We start from the raw sequence: 15,072 nt of genomic DNA on the forward strand, positions 1-15,072 counted from the left end.
GGGGGAGAAAAAGGCCTTTGGGACTTATCAGAGGAAGACCTTACTTCTAAGGCTAAATACGCTCTTGGCGACCTTCCAACAAACCAAGCTTTCATCGCCCCCCGCCCCCCGCCACTTTGTTGGGTTAGCTGGAAGCTTCCAGCACCTTCTGCTTGCCTTGGCTTCCTGTGAAGCAGCACCCCAGTCCCTCCCACCCCTGTGAAAGCTGTTTTTCTGAGCATCAGGCCTGCGTGCAATCTCAGTTATTTATTTATTTTTACTGTTTGTCTGAAGGAGGCTGGCAGCATTACTACTTAATTATACTGCTAATTAAGCTTCAACTATTTGTATAGCACTTAAGAAATAACCCTGCTCGCATATACCAGAACGCAGGTCAATGAAATGTGCATTGTAATTGCCTCTAGAGGCTAAAATGGCCTTCTCTCTTTTGCAGCCAGAAGCTCTGATGGCCTTTTAGGTAATCCCCCTCCCCCCTCCTCCCCTGAGCTTTTCCTGGAAGCAGGTTGGCGAAGTTTGCTGGAACAATATGGCTCCTTGCCCCGACAGCGGCCAAGACCTAGGGAAAGGAGAAGCTCCTGAGCCACCTGCTTAGACAAACAGAGACCCCCAGAGACAAGAAGGAAGAGGTTGAGGGGGCCGAAGTGGGGCGGGAGGAGCCTGCACAGCAGTGTCTCCTCCTCTGCTCCTCCGGCCTCAGCCTTCCCTGAGCTGCTTGTGCCTCTGCAGTCTCCCCTCTGTGCAGAACCACGAGAAGGCAGGTTGAGGCTCCTCTGGCTTCCAGTAATGCCTGATGACTCACTCTGAGCAGCTGCTCCCCTGCAGACTGACTGCAGCCACTTAAAACAGTTCCCTTGTTTCCCTCTCAGCTCTGTCCTCTGCACTCGGGTTCCAGGCCAGAGCGTTATCCCGGCTCCAAGCTCCATGCCCCGGGCTCAGGTGGGCAGCGCCCGAAGTGGGTAGTCTAACATGGACATTTATACTGAACCAAGGGACCTGCGCCTAAAGACATCCCACAAAGTGAACACAACATCTGCGCAGGCTCTTGGGTGACCCCAAACCACAGAATGTAAGGGAGGAAAGGGGGGCATGGTTTGGGAACACCCAGAAATAGGCGAATATCACCCCTTCCATTCTGAAAAGGTGAGGCCAAAAAGCTTTGTGTGAATTCAGGCCCAAAGCATCTCCTAAGTGTTAGGTCACCAAAGGAGGAATGAACGCGCACGAGGCCAGAGTGGTGAGGGATTATGAATTTATTCGATCGTCCGCACACCAGGTGGCTGAGCCTGGATGGCTCCAGCCCCCCGTGACGGAGTTGGCAGTTTCTAAAGGAGTTTGGACGGCTTTATCTGGGCGGAGAATTCTCTGTGCAGGTCCGTAGGGGAGATGATGGAATATGGTCTCAGCAAGTGAAGTGTGGTCTCAGCAAAAGGGAATGTCCATCGTGAAATGGCCTGAAGGTCAGTTCCCGGGGGAGGGGGTATCGATTCAGTTATTTGATGAGACCTAACACTAAGGAAATAAGTATGTCCTCAGCCTGTCTAGGGCCTCATATTTGTGAAATAAAAGTGGTCTTTCTTACCCTGTGCCAATCGCTAAGGCTACCCAGACAAATATACTCAATCATCGGGTAGAAACAGGCAAGTGAATGGATGCTTGCAATATGGGTGATAAATACAATGATAGGTCAGGGTCCAACAAGATGCTGAGTTAGCCGTCTGCGGGTGGGAGGGGTGTGCTGTTTTGAACTGGAAGATAAGATGGAGGAGAGGGCCTCTAGTCTTGCCTCCCCACCCATTGCCTTGGAACAAGGTGCCTACCTCCCCCTCTGCAATGACTTGGGCTCTGCTCCAGGCACATTGGCGTCAAATCGGCATCCAGCTGCCTGTGCCTGGGAGATGCTAAGAAAAACAGGTGGCTCCTGCCTGGCTCCTGGCAGTTGCCTACTCGTCCCCCCTCAAAACACCCAGGCCTCGGGAATGACATTTTAGGGGTGAGTCCTCCTCATGCTGCTTCTCTCTGGAGAGGGAAGTGTGAAAACATGACAGTGCGCAGTTCTCTTGTGAGGTGAGGAGCGGCTGGCTGTGTTTTCCTCTCCAAACCCAGGCCTGGATGATTCCAACACCTGCCTTCTCCCTGCTTGCACCCAACTGCGGGGGGTGGGGGGTGGGGGTGGGAGGAGTCACACAGCTAAGGAGCCTGGTTTCACTTTAAATTCAGGATTGCACAACTCAAAGGGATTCTGAACTCTGCCAGGCAATTTCACTCCATTAGTCTGAGACGCGATATGCTTTCTTTTCTTTCTTCAACCTCCCCACCTGCCCCTTTACTCTCAGCTAGTGACCTTCACTTCACTTTTTTTTTTTTTAATGTTTTTATTGATTTTTTTTAAGAAAAAGACTGGAAGGAAGAGGGAGAGAGAAACATTGATAGCCTGCCTCCCGCACGCCCCCTACTGGGGATTGAGCCCACAACCTGGGCATGTGCCCCCACCAGGAATCAAACGGGCGACTTCTTGGTGCATGAGACGATGCTCAACCAACTGAGCCATGCCAGCCCGGCGGTCTCACTTTGTTGAGAAAACAGAGGTAATCGGGTTTTCTCACACTTGGTCTGAACTTGTCCACACTTGGACCTGCCTTGTTTCTTGTCTTCATTACGTGAGCAGAGACGAACTCGTCCACTTGGGCCATCCTCTCGCCTTCTCAGGGACTTGGCTCCTTGAGGTACCCTCCTTCCTCTCCCTGCTCCTGGACAGTCCCATCAGCATACAAAGAGCATCCTTCATTCCGTGTATGTGTGATCTTTATTTTTATTTTTATTTTTTTTGTTTTTTAATTTTATTTATTTATTTTTTGACTTTTTTTTTATTGAGGTATTATATGTGTACATATCTTACCATTACCCCCCCACCCCACACCCATACATGCCCTCACCCCCCAGAGTTTTGCGTCCATTGGTTATGCTTATATGCATGCATACAAGTTCTTCGTTTGATTTCTTATCTCCCCCACCTTTCCCTAACTTTCCCCCTGTAATTTGACAGTCTGTTTGATGCTTTACTGTCTCTGTATCTATCTTTTTGTTCATCGGTTTATAATGTTCTTTATTATCCATAAATGAGTGAGATCATGTGGTATTTTTATGTGTGATCTTTAAACCAGCACTCCCCCCCCACAGACCTTTCAGTTAGTGCCCCACTTCCCGGCTTCCCTACATGATGAAACCCCTCCAAAGGGTGGTCTGCACATTGTCTCAACTTCAACTTCCTCACTTTTATTTTCTGGATCCAGATTGCCTTTTAAAAAAGAAATTTTTAAAAAAGAAGAAGAAATAAAACCTGGCCGGCATGGCTCAATAGCTGAGTGTCAACCTATGAACCAGGAGGTCACAGTTCAATTCCTATTCAGGGCACATGCCTGGGTTTCGGTCTCGATCCCTCATGGGGGACATGCAGGAGGCAGCTGATCAATGATTCTCATCATTGATGTTTCTAGCTCTCTCCCTCTCCCTTCCTCTGTGAAATCAATACAAGTATTTTTTTAAAAAAAGAAATAAAACACCACAGTTATGGTTGGGCTCACCGTTTAAAAATGGCTTTCTCCTCAGTCCCCTCTAAAAGATGGTAAATGAATAAGAAAGGTGTAAACCTTCAAGGACAAAGAGAGTAGGAGAGAAGACCAGGCAGAGAGGCGTGGCCAGAAGTGTGTGGGCCATAGACAGGATGACACTGATAACTCAGGAGAGAAGCTGAGACCTCAGTGCCCTGGGGACCCACAGACAGATGAGACCCTGCTAACCAGGGGGAATGAAGCGGACAGCTGCGTACTGGACTTTGGGAACCATGACATCACCCTAGGGGGATGCCTAAGCAAGCCCCATCCATGTACCGGACATTTGAGGAAAGTCTCTGCCTGGAAAGGCAGGAACACACACACACACACACACACACACACACACACACACACACACCCCGAAACGGAGGTAAGAAGAGACAACACAGAGGAACACAGGAACTCTGATGCCGAATTTCCCCATTCTCTCTCTAACTGTGGCCCTAGCCCTGGGTGCCACTCTCAGGCAGTGCGAGGCCTGAAGCATCCAGGCCTGGAGCGGACCTGGCTGACAACTTTTCTCTTCAGAAACGAGGCAGGTCCTGGTAACCCTAGGGCTCCAGGGGCGGGTCTAACACTTAAATCTAAATGATTCTCTATTACTTAAAAAGTCTAAATTTGAGTGACATTGCTGAAATTTCCTAAACCCTTGTTTCAAACTCTTGCCCCTGGTTCTTTACTCAACTTGTCATCTCTCTGCTGTGGCCTAAATATTTCCGTGTCCCCCAGATTCTAACGTTGAAATCCTGGTGGCCAGATGTGATGGTATTAGGAGGTGGGGCCCTAGGAGTTGTTTAGGGCGGAAGCTGGAGCCCTCAGGAATGAGATTAGCGCCTAGAAAAGAGGAGCCGCAGGAGGGTGCCTGGCTGTGAACCAGGAAGAGGGTCCTCTCCAGTATGGAGCCAGGCTGGTGCCTTGACCTTGGACTTTGCAGCCTCCAGAGCGATGAGAAGTACGTTCCTGTTGTGTACAAGCTGCCCAGTCTGTGGTTCGTTACAGCAACCCAAACAGACCGACAACTTTTCTCTTCAGAAGAGAACCCAGCCCATCCTTCCCTTCCTAGGCCTGAACCACCCCCAGGCATGGCAGCAAACTTCCCTCACCATCTGGGGGTCTAGGAGCAGGACAGACGCCGCCAAAGGAAACTGCAGCAAGAACAAGCTATGTAGGACAAGCATGTCAAACTCGCGGCCCACAACGAATATTTTTGTGGCCCAGCCCTTATAACAGTACGTAAGAAACGTTTTAATAAAAAATTCATAACTTAATTTTTACAATATCCTGTTATGCATAATTATTAATAACGAACTACAACGTTCGCTAATGACTGATGACTATCATCATGTTGCATTCATTTCCCTTATGTGCCTTATTGCAGGTGCACCATTTCTCTCCACTAATACCAGCAGCGAATATTTTAGCAGCCGATGGCCACGTCATTAGTCTTGGACTGACTTGTTTGGTGTGCGAAACAGGAAATATTTCACTTTTGGAAAACAAGAAAAATAGGTTTATTTGCGTTATGCTTATTAATTTGTGCAGTTATTCAGTGTCTGGTAAGTTAATGTTCAATAAAAAATACTAGTTTTTATTAAAATGTTCTATTATTTTATGTTAACAATGACTCATTTATTTTAGCCCTATCGAAATAAACCTATGTTTCTATGAAAATTGAAGCTTTTGTGGCCCCCATACACTTACACCTTGTTTATTTGGCCCGTGTTAGCTTTGAGTTTGACATGCTTGATGTAGGGCAGTGGTCGGTAAACTCATTAGTCAACAGAGCCAAATATCAACAGTACAACGATTGAAATTTCTTTTGAGAGCCAAATTTTGTAAACTTAAACTATATAGGTAGGTACATTGGTTACTAACTTAATTAGGGTACTCCTAAGCTGGCCTTTGCTAAAAACTCAAGGGGCCAAAGAGCCTCATGTGGCTCTCGAGCCGCAGTTTTGCCGACCTCTGATGTAGGGCCTTAAAAGCCAGGGATACACATATTGTGTGATTCCATTCACATGACATCCTGGAAATGGCAAAGGTACAAGAGGAGAGATCCCATCAGTGGTTATCAGGGCATGCCAATCATGGAGGGGAGGGCAAAGGGGCCCAGAGAGCATTTTTGGGTGAAGAAAATGCTCTGTATCTTGATAGCTGTGGTGGTAATACAATTATATACACGTTTGTCAGAAGTTTATTTTATTTTTATTTTTTTTAAAGGGAGAGTGAGGGAGAGAGAAACATCAGTGGGCTGCCTCCTGCACGCCACCCACCAGGGATTGAACTATGTGCCCCGATTGGAATCAAACTGGCAATCCCCGGATGCATGGGACGATGTCCAACCAACTGAGCCACACTGGTGAGGGTTGTCAAAAGAGTTTGAACTGTCAGTGTTTTTTAAAGGGGGTGAATTAGACTACAAAAAACTTCCTGGGGGTAAGAGATCAACCAAAGGACTTGTATGCATGCATATGAGCATAACGGATGGACACAGAGCGGGGGTTGAGGGCATGTGCTGAGGGGTGGGGACGGTCAGGGAGAGGTCAATGGGGAAAAAAGGAGACATGTAATAGTTTAAACAATAAAGAATTTAAATTAAAAAAAAAAAAACTTCCCCTTTTCCTCCCCTTTCTCCTACCTCTTTGAAAACGCAAAGGGACCTCAGAATGTCTGGGTTCAAATCCCACAGCCACCACTTGCAATGTGCAAAACAAACAGAGACTTCATCTCTGACTCTTTCCCCTTTTCTGAAGTGGAGATTCTAAGGGGATCTACCTCGCAGGGTGGAGGTAAGGATTAAAAAAGAGAGAAAAAAGCCCATAAAGCGCCTGGCTTTGCCCTGGCTCCTCCGGGCCGGAGGGCGGTGCCGCCTGTTCCCACCCCTTGGGTGCACGCGCTCGGTAGGAGGGAGGCAGAGGTTCCGGCTCCGGGGAGAACAGCGGGCTTCAGGGGGACGCCCCGCGGTCCTCCCGGCCTCAGCCCGGACCGCCGCCCACCGCACAGCCCCGGGAGGGGCGGGGGGCGGGGCCTCGCTTGGGGGCAGGGGAGGGGGAGGCGCGGGGAACGGGAAGTGCGGGGCGTGGCTGAGGGGAGGCTTGGGGAGTCGCGGCGGGGGCGTGCGGCGCGGAGAGGCGCGGTGGGGTGGAGTCCTGGGGAGGCGGGGCGGGCATCCTCGGTGCCGGACCTGCCTGCAGCCCGGATCGTCCTTGTTTCAGTCCGGGCTGCCGGATGCATCCCCGCCCTTTGTCCTCGCTGGTTCCGACCTGCCCTGTTTCTAGGTCTCTGGGCCTCAGCCTGTGCCTGTCTTGACCGTGTCGCGCTTCCTCTCTCTGCCGCATCTTTATCTCAGTTCAGTCTCGGCCTTTTCTCTGCTGCGGGTTCCCAGCTGGTAGAGCATCCCTTTCTCCTAGTCTCCGGGTATCCATTCACCAAGGGCAGGGGCTGTGAACGGCCCAGCTCCAGCCCCAGGCTGGGGAAACCCCCGGAGGCTAAGGGTTCCAGCCGCTCACAGAGTTGGCCAGGGGCCTGGCTGTGGCTATTCTGGTCCTGGAAGGAAGACAGCAGCCCGGGGCCTGGCTGAGCAGGAGCCTCTGGGACTGGGCGCTCACTGGGGCGGTGTGGGAAGAGGCAGCGCCCTTGCTGAGAGAGCAAGAATCCTCTCAGGCCAGGCAGGCCATGAGAACCAGCGGGCCTTTGGCCTCTCCTCCTCCAGGGTGTGCCCTTGGCCTGGGGGGCTGGGGGGCCCAAGTGCCCCTGCCTCTCTGAGGACCAAGCCCACCTCAGCTAGCAGTTTTTTCTCTGACTATGAGCGTATTCATGTCCCTCTGTCTCCCTTGTACCAGGACACCTATCAAGCCTACTAAGCTGGTCCTTCCTCCCTCCCTCCTTCCCTCCCTCCCTTCTTCCTTCCTTCCTTCCTTCCTTCCTTCCTTCCTTCCTTCCTTCCTTCCTTCCTTCCTTCCTTCCTTTCTTTCCTCACCTGAGTATATTTTCCCCATTGCTTTTCAGAGAGAGTGGAAGGGAGGGGGGGAGAGAGAGAGAGAGATCTATGTGAGAGAGACACCAGGTACATGCCCTTGACCCGCGACACTTCAGTGTGCAGGCCGAGGCTCTAACCACTGAACCACCCACCAGGGCTAAGCTGGCCATTGCTGTCTCCTTCCTGGCAGTCTCAGACACAAACTGTTCACGGAGGCTACATCTGGCCAGGACACATGGCCCTTCCAGACTCTGTATCAAGTTTTGGGACAGTGGTTTCCCCCACTATATGAAAGTAGACCATTTCTGTGAAGACTTTTGTAAGCTGAAATGGTGTAAAGTGAAGAAGCAGGTACCACTAACTTATATGGAAAATCTTTTGAGGGTTCCCAGACCCCCAAAATAACCAGCCAAATCATACCAACTATGCTCAATCCTGTCCGGTTTTATGCTAAACATAAACACTCTAGGAGCTCTCTTAGGCTTTTTGATACCTTAGGACACATCTGGCTAACAGCTGCACGAAATAAATGCAATAAAGCACAGATGCTCGCAGGTGCAGCTCAGAGCTATGGGGCTCGCGGTGGAGATGCTGAGCGGTGCTCCCTGGGAGAAGCCTCTGTACGGGCTGCCTCGCCCACCGCCAAACAAATGCTGACCGCTGTTTTCGCTTTTGCCTTCTTTCACAAAAGCAAGCTCCTTTTTGGATTTCTTGTGGTTAGCGAAACAGGTAAAAATGTAGGTCTTTCATAAAAGCAAAGGGGTATACTGAGAACTTTCAAAAAGCAGGGATACCTAGACTTGTTTGGCAAAAATGATAAAAAATTCAAATAGTACCAAGGTTACACACTAGAAAGGAAGTTGGTTGCCTTCTCATCCTTGACCCTGAGTTCCCCTCTCCGACACGTTTTTGTGACGTCTCCCTGTGCTCAGTGCTGCGTACCTCTCCCCCTTCTGCTTCCTGTTTTCATTAAGATCAATTCTGAAAACAAATTCAAATAACAGAACATGGCTTTACACAAAGGTACCAAGTGTGAAATGAAACCCTCGGGAAAGATACCGCTTGGGGAGATTTTCCTCACGTGGGAATGGACGGGGCGAAGTTTTTTTTTCTTTTTTTTTAATATATTTTTTATTGATTTCAGAGAGGAAGCAAGAGGGACAGAGAGATGGGAACATCCATGATGAGAGAGAATTATGGATCAACTGCCTTCTGCAAGTCCCCACTGGGAATCGAGCCCACAACCCAGGCATGTGCCCCCAACCGGAATCGAACCTGGAACCCTTCAGTTTGCAGGCCGACGCTCTATCCACTGAGCCAAACTGGCTAGGGCAAGGGGCGAAGGTTCTTGAAATGTGGTTCCAATGGCGCTCGGACTAAGACACTGTACTTCTCTGCTTGATTTGTTTCCCCCCAAAATACAGGAATTTTTCTCTGCACAGAGGCCTTTAAAAATATATATAAAATTCACACAAAAGTCATCATTTTAAAGTGCACAACTCAATGGCCGTTGGTATTTTTTTAGGAACTAAAAGAGAAATTTGTTTATTGAGGGCAAGAGGATGCAAGCCACACAAAACCAGCAGCTCCGTCTTTACTTGGCTTTTCTTTCTCTTGTTGGATGGGGGTGGGGTTTTATTTGTACATTTTCTAAGGGTCTCAATCTGCTCATGAAATCCTCGTAAGGGCAGCTGCGGGCAGAGATCCCTGGGGTGACCCTTCGGGAGACCTGTCCCCAGCACGGGGACCTGCTCAGTGCTGCATACGTCTCCCCCTTCTGCTTCCTGTGCACAGTCATCGCCCGCCATGGTGGGCCGGCACGAGGGAAAAGGATTCTCAGCGCCCACGTCCCATCTCAGCACTGGTCCAGGTCACTTCATCCTTCTGTCCACAGCCTGAGGGTCTTTTTGATTTTCCCAAACCCAGGAAACTCTTGTCCTATGAAAACTCCCAGGTCCTCGTTTGTTAAGTAGAATTTACCCCCAGCAACTCTGTGAAACCGGAAAACCATGTATTCTATGGCGGATTCATCTGAGATGGCATTTTAGTGAGGTCTGTTAAACCTTGGCCGGGGGCGTGGCAGGACGACTTGGCTGGGTGGGGTGTGTGGCCAGTGAGAGCTTCATTATATTTACAGAGCTGTGCAACCACCGCCACAATCAAATTTAGCACATTTTCATCACCTCAGAAAGAAGCCCTGTGCCCATTAACACTCCATTTCGCCCCAAATACCCCTGCCCGAGGCAGCCACCCATCTACTTTCTGTCTCCATGGATTTCCCTATTCTGCACATTTCATAGAAATGAACTCATGCAATATGAGAGCTCTTGTGACTGGCTTTTTAAAAGATGGATTTTATTTTTTGACAAATATCACATGATCTCACTCACAGGTGGAATCACAAGAACAAAATGAACTGGTGAACAAAATAGATCAGAGACATAGAAGCATGGAGCAGACAGTCAAACCTCTGGGAAGGCAGGGGGTGGGAAGAGATCAACCAAAGAAGTTGTTGCATAACCGTGGGCACAGACAATAGTGTGGTGAAGGCCTGGGGCGGGTGCAGCCTAGAAGGGTCAATGGGGGAGGGGGAAGTGGACATCTGTAATACTTTCAACAATAAATTAAAGAAACAAACAAACAGAAAAGAGGCCTTGTACAGCCTTAGTCTCCTTTCAATATCCGGGAGGCATATCGGAGCAATAGCTGTAGTACTGAGTATACTCTAATGTCCATCTTTTATGATGATTTCTGTGTTAATGCAAGTCACGTGTTTGTGAGTCAACGCTATGGGTTTTTTATTTATTTAAAAAATATATATTTTATTGATTTTTTTTTTACAGAGAGGAAGGGAGAGAGAGAGAGAGTTAGAAACATCAATGATGCCGAAACCGGTTTGGCTCAGTGGATAGAGCATCGGCCTGCGGACTGGAAGGTCCCAGGTTCGATTCCGGTCAAGGGCATGTACCTTGGTTGCGGGCACATCCCCAGTAGGGAGTGTGCAGGAGGCAGCTGATCCTGATCCATGTTTCTCTCTCATCGATGTTTCTGACTCTCTATCCCTCTCTCTTCCTCTCTGTAAAAAATCAATAAAATATATTAAAAAAAAAAAAACATCAATGAGAGAGAAACATTGATCAGCTGCCTCCTGCACACTCCCTACAGGGGATGTGTCCGAAACCAAGGTACATGCCCTTGACCAGAATCGAACCTGGGACCCCTCAGTCCACAGGCTGACGCTCTATCCACTGAGCCAAACCGGTTAGAGCCATACGGGTTTTTTTAATGCATAAACAAGGGTCTTAGCAGATACCATGCTGAGGAGATCATACCCATAAGCATCTTGCCTTAAGTACCAAACTTTCAGAGCTGTGTCCTGCGTGGAGATTCCTTTTAGCTATCAAGATCTTGTTCTCTGTCTTCATGCCTGAGATTTGCGGTGAGTAGGCCCAGCTTACCATCACTGCCAGCACTCATCGAGGTTCCAACTTCCTGGTCAGGGGAAGGGGCAAAGGACGGATTCACACAGACAACTGTTCTGAAGCCACAAGTTTAAGGAACTTTTTGACCAAGGCAATGAGTCCTGGGGTTCGCCTCACAGCGTTTTCATGATAGGGGCCTTTCCCAGGATACCAGTTTTTTTATTGGTGTCACCGCAGGTTCCTCTGTTCCCGAAAAGACTGAGGAGGAAGAAGTGCCCCCCCCCCCCCAGCCTCCTGGCGTGGCTGTTCCTGGGGGGACTTCTGTAGGCCCTTCTGCTGCCCGTGGGCTTTGGTCCTGGAGTCCCCGGGCTGGAAGGGCATAAGGGGACTCAACTCAGCAGTGAGAGCTGGAATTGCTGGCTACCTTCTATTTCCAGCATGTAGTCTGAAAAATTGATTTTAGAGAGGAAGGGAGAGGAAGAGAAACAGCGGAAAGAGAGAGAGAAATAGCAAAGCAAGACAGAAACATCAGTCTGTTGCCTCCCGAGCTCACCCCAACCAGGGATCAAACCAAAACCAGGCGTGTGTCCTGACCAGGAATTGAACCAGCGATCTCTCATGCAGAGGGCAACGCTCAGCCCCCTGAGCACCCGGCCAGGGCGCAACTGGCATCTGTCACTTCGCCTAATTGTTTGAAGGCTCATCCATGTTGAGCATGTATCAGTACTCTGTTCCTTTTTGTGGCCGAATGGCATTCCATTGTACGGAGAGATCGCATGTTATTTCCCCATTTACCAGCTGGTGGACACTTGGGTTGTTTCCACTCCGCTCTGATGGGAAGGCTGCTGTGAACATTTGCGTAAGCGTGTGTGTGGACGTCAGCTTCCATCTCTTTGGAGTACATGGCGAGTGGAATTGCTGGGCTGAATGGTAACTCTCTGTTTAACCCTTTGAGGAACAGCCAGGCTGTCCCAAATGGCTGCACCATTTACCACCCACTAGCAGAATATGAGAAACTCCAATTTCTCCACATGCTCACCAACGCTTGTATTACCCATCTCTTTTATCTGGCCATCCTAGTGGGTATGAGGTGGTATCTCACAGTGGCTTGGATTTCCCCAGTGGCTACCCATCTGAGGACTTTTTATGAGCTGCGTTTGCATTTGGGGTTGTCTGCCCCATTGTCATTGTCACCTAATGTGGTGATGCCTCTGGGGGATTTGCGGGTCCCCCCAACAGTGCAGTAATGCCCTCTGCATTATGATTGGCCACCCAGTCTTTCAAAGCCTTCTTTTGCACCAGCTGGGAGCTGGGCACTGTTCTGGGTACTGGGATACAGAACAAAAATAATAACTAAGGCAAGATCTCACCCCGGGGAGAGCTTGGTGGGTAAGGGTATGGGTCTGGATTTGAACGGCCTAGGAAGGTACCTAACTTTGCCTAGCCTCAGTTTCCTCATTTGTGAAGTGAGGTTCCTCTGAGAGTTCAATGTAAAGCACTTAGCATAGTGTCTGGCACATAGTGAGTGCTCAGTAGGCATTTGTTATTGTTAAAGGCGAAGCCAGACAATTAATAAATGTTAACAATAATGAATAATGAGTTATGATCAGACAAGTACAAAGTGTCATGGGAACACATAGTGGGAACTCCCAACCCAGTTCAGGGTCTAGTACAGGCTACTCGGGGAAAGCGATGTTTGAAATGGAGAGGTGACAGATGAGTAGGAGTTGGCTGGAGTGAGAGGAGAGACTAAAACATGTTCAGAAGGTCTAGAACAGTGCTGTCCAACAGCATTCTCTGTGACGATGGAAAAGTTATGCAATGATAGCCACTAGCCAACCACAGGTGACTATTGAACATTTGAAAAGTGGCTAATGTGACTGTGGACTTGAATGTCTAATTTTATTTTATTATAATTAATTTGAATCTTCTTCTGCTCTCCCCCTCTCTCCCCCTCCCCATCCCACCTCCCCCTCTGCCCCTCTGCCCCTGTCCCCCAATAGGCACCATGGCTAGTGACCACATATTGACAGCAAAGGTCCAGAGTGTAACAGGGGTGCAATGAGAGACCAGGAGGGGTGACGGGACGCGCCTCCGGGCTGTGCAGGGCTGTGAGTGGAGGATGCGTTTTATTCTAAGCACCCGAGGAAACCTTGGTTGGGGTGGGGAGTTAAGCTGGGGAGTGGGGTGATCTGGTTTTATTTCTGGAAGATACTCCAGTTGCTGTAAGGAGAATAGATTATGAGGGTGAGGGTGGGGCAGGAGTGAAGAGGGGAGCCCAGTGTGGAGGTGGCTGCAGTCTCCCAGGGGAGTGATGATAGTGGCTGGGACCAGATAGAGATGAATTGGGTACATTTGCCATGTGTGTGTGTGTGTGGTGGGGGGGGGGGGGGTGAGGAAGAGAGAGGCATCCTAGGGCTACTTGGATGGTGGTTGTATCCCCAAGCATCCAAGGTTGAGTCAAGAGCAGGGCAGTACAGCCAGCCTCCCTCCACCCCACCCCACCCCCACCCCCACCCCCACCCCTAACCCCAGTCCCACCCCTACCCCTACCCCCACCCCCACCCCACAGCTGGAAGTCCGGGAGTCCTCTGGGCCCCTGGCTGGGGGTAGGGAGGAGGCCCCAGGAGGTGGGAAAGTCCCTTCAAACTGTTGGGTGAATTCCCTGGGGCTGTGCTGGGCTGAGCCTCTTCTCTTCCTCTCCTCTCCCCCTCCCCCTCCCCTCCCTCTCCTTTCCCCCCTCCCCCTCAGCCTCTCCTCTCCCCTCTTCCCTTCCCCCTCTCCCCCTCCCTCTCCCCTCCCTCTCCCCTTCCCCCTCTCCCCTTCCCCCTCAGCCTCTCCTCTCCCCTCTTCCCTTCTCCCTCTCCCCCTCCCTCTCCCCCTCCCCCTCCCTCTCCGCCTCTCCCCCTCCCCCTCCCCCTCCCTCTCCCCTCCCTCTCCCCTTCCCCCTCTCCTTCTCCTCTCCCCCTCTCGCTCCTCCTCCCCCTCCCCCTCTCCCCATCTCCTCTCTTCTCCTTCCCTGGGGCCATCCACATCAGCTCTCAGTCCTGCGATGGGTCAGCCAGTTGGTAGTCGGAGCCACAGGGCGGTCAGGAGGCCCGTGGCGAGGAAGGGGCGGGAGGTGCCAGTGTCGGGGGGGGGGGGGGGGGGAGACTCCCACCTGGATGGCTGCCCCTGCTCGCTCCACGCCGCCCGCAGTGCCGAGGCGGAGGGTGGGGGCGGGAGCAGGGCGTGTCCTCGCGGGGTGTGGCCAGCGGTCCAGCCGGTCAGTCCCTGATGCCCCCCGGCCCTGACAGCCGAGTGCACCCCCCTCCCACCTTGCGGCGGCGCGCGGGCTGCGGGTGCGGGACCCCGGGAGGCCCCGCCGGCTGCAGCCCGAGCTGGGGGTGCCGCGCCCGCCTGGCTGTCAGCTCCGGCTTCGCTTCCTCCGCCGCCCGCGCCCTGCAGCCGGAGCTCAGCCTGCGGGGTAAGTCGGGGCAATGCCGGGGTCCCCGAGCCTGACGGTGAATGCTGGGACGGGGTCCCCGAGCCTGACGGTGAATGCTGGGACGGGGTCCCCGAGCGGGCTGCTCGCTTCTCCAGGCCCGAGTGGGGCTCCCCTGGGCCCGCTCCCTCCGTCTGGACGGCGAGACTCCTGCCTTCCCTGCGGGGCCAGGGGGCTCCGCCGGGGCGGGGCGGGGCTGGACCCCAAGTGTTGCTGCGGAGGTCGGGAGTGGTGGGGCGGGGGGGACACAGGCCAGGCTGAATGGGTCTGTCCCCAGAAGCTCCCCAGGGTGGGCAGGAAGATGGTGCGTCAGAGCTGCATGTTGAGGCATCCAGTCAGGTCCCCCCCCCCCCCCCCGCCCCCGTCTCTGTGGGAGCCGGAGCTGGAGGGAGAGGCCCCGGCGCTGGACCTTCGCCCCCTCTCAGGTCCCCTCCTCTTCCCATCTGCGCCTCTGCTGCCAGCCCCCTGGCCCCTGCCGGCGCCCCCCCTCTAACTGCCTCCTTCCTGCCCCTTCCCGGGGGGCAGAGTCCAGCACCCTCTCCGCGGGAACACCCCGGCCCTGCAGGCGGCTGGGGC

At 51.9% G+C, this 15,072-nt stretch overlaps 1 non-coding gene across 1 annotated transcript; it reads right to left on the reverse strand.

The window, feature by feature from the left end:
• Nucleotides 1-261: 261 nt before the first annotated feature.
• On the reverse strand, nucleotides 262-389 carry LOC114227975 (small nucleolar RNA SNORA19). Its single transcript, XR_003614069.1, has one exon. It is a non-coding gene; the product is annotated as a small nucleolar RNA SNORA19 (small nucleolar RNA).
• Nucleotides 390-15,072: the final 14,683 nt, after the last annotated feature.

This window comes from Eptesicus fuscus, chromosome 20 (genome assembly GCF_027574615.1).
Source record: "Eptesicus fuscus isolate TK198812 chromosome 20, DD_ASM_mEF_20220401, whole genome shotgun sequence".
Classification (NCBI taxonomy): Eukaryota; Metazoa; Chordata; class Mammalia; order Chiroptera; family Vespertilionidae; genus Eptesicus; species Eptesicus fuscus.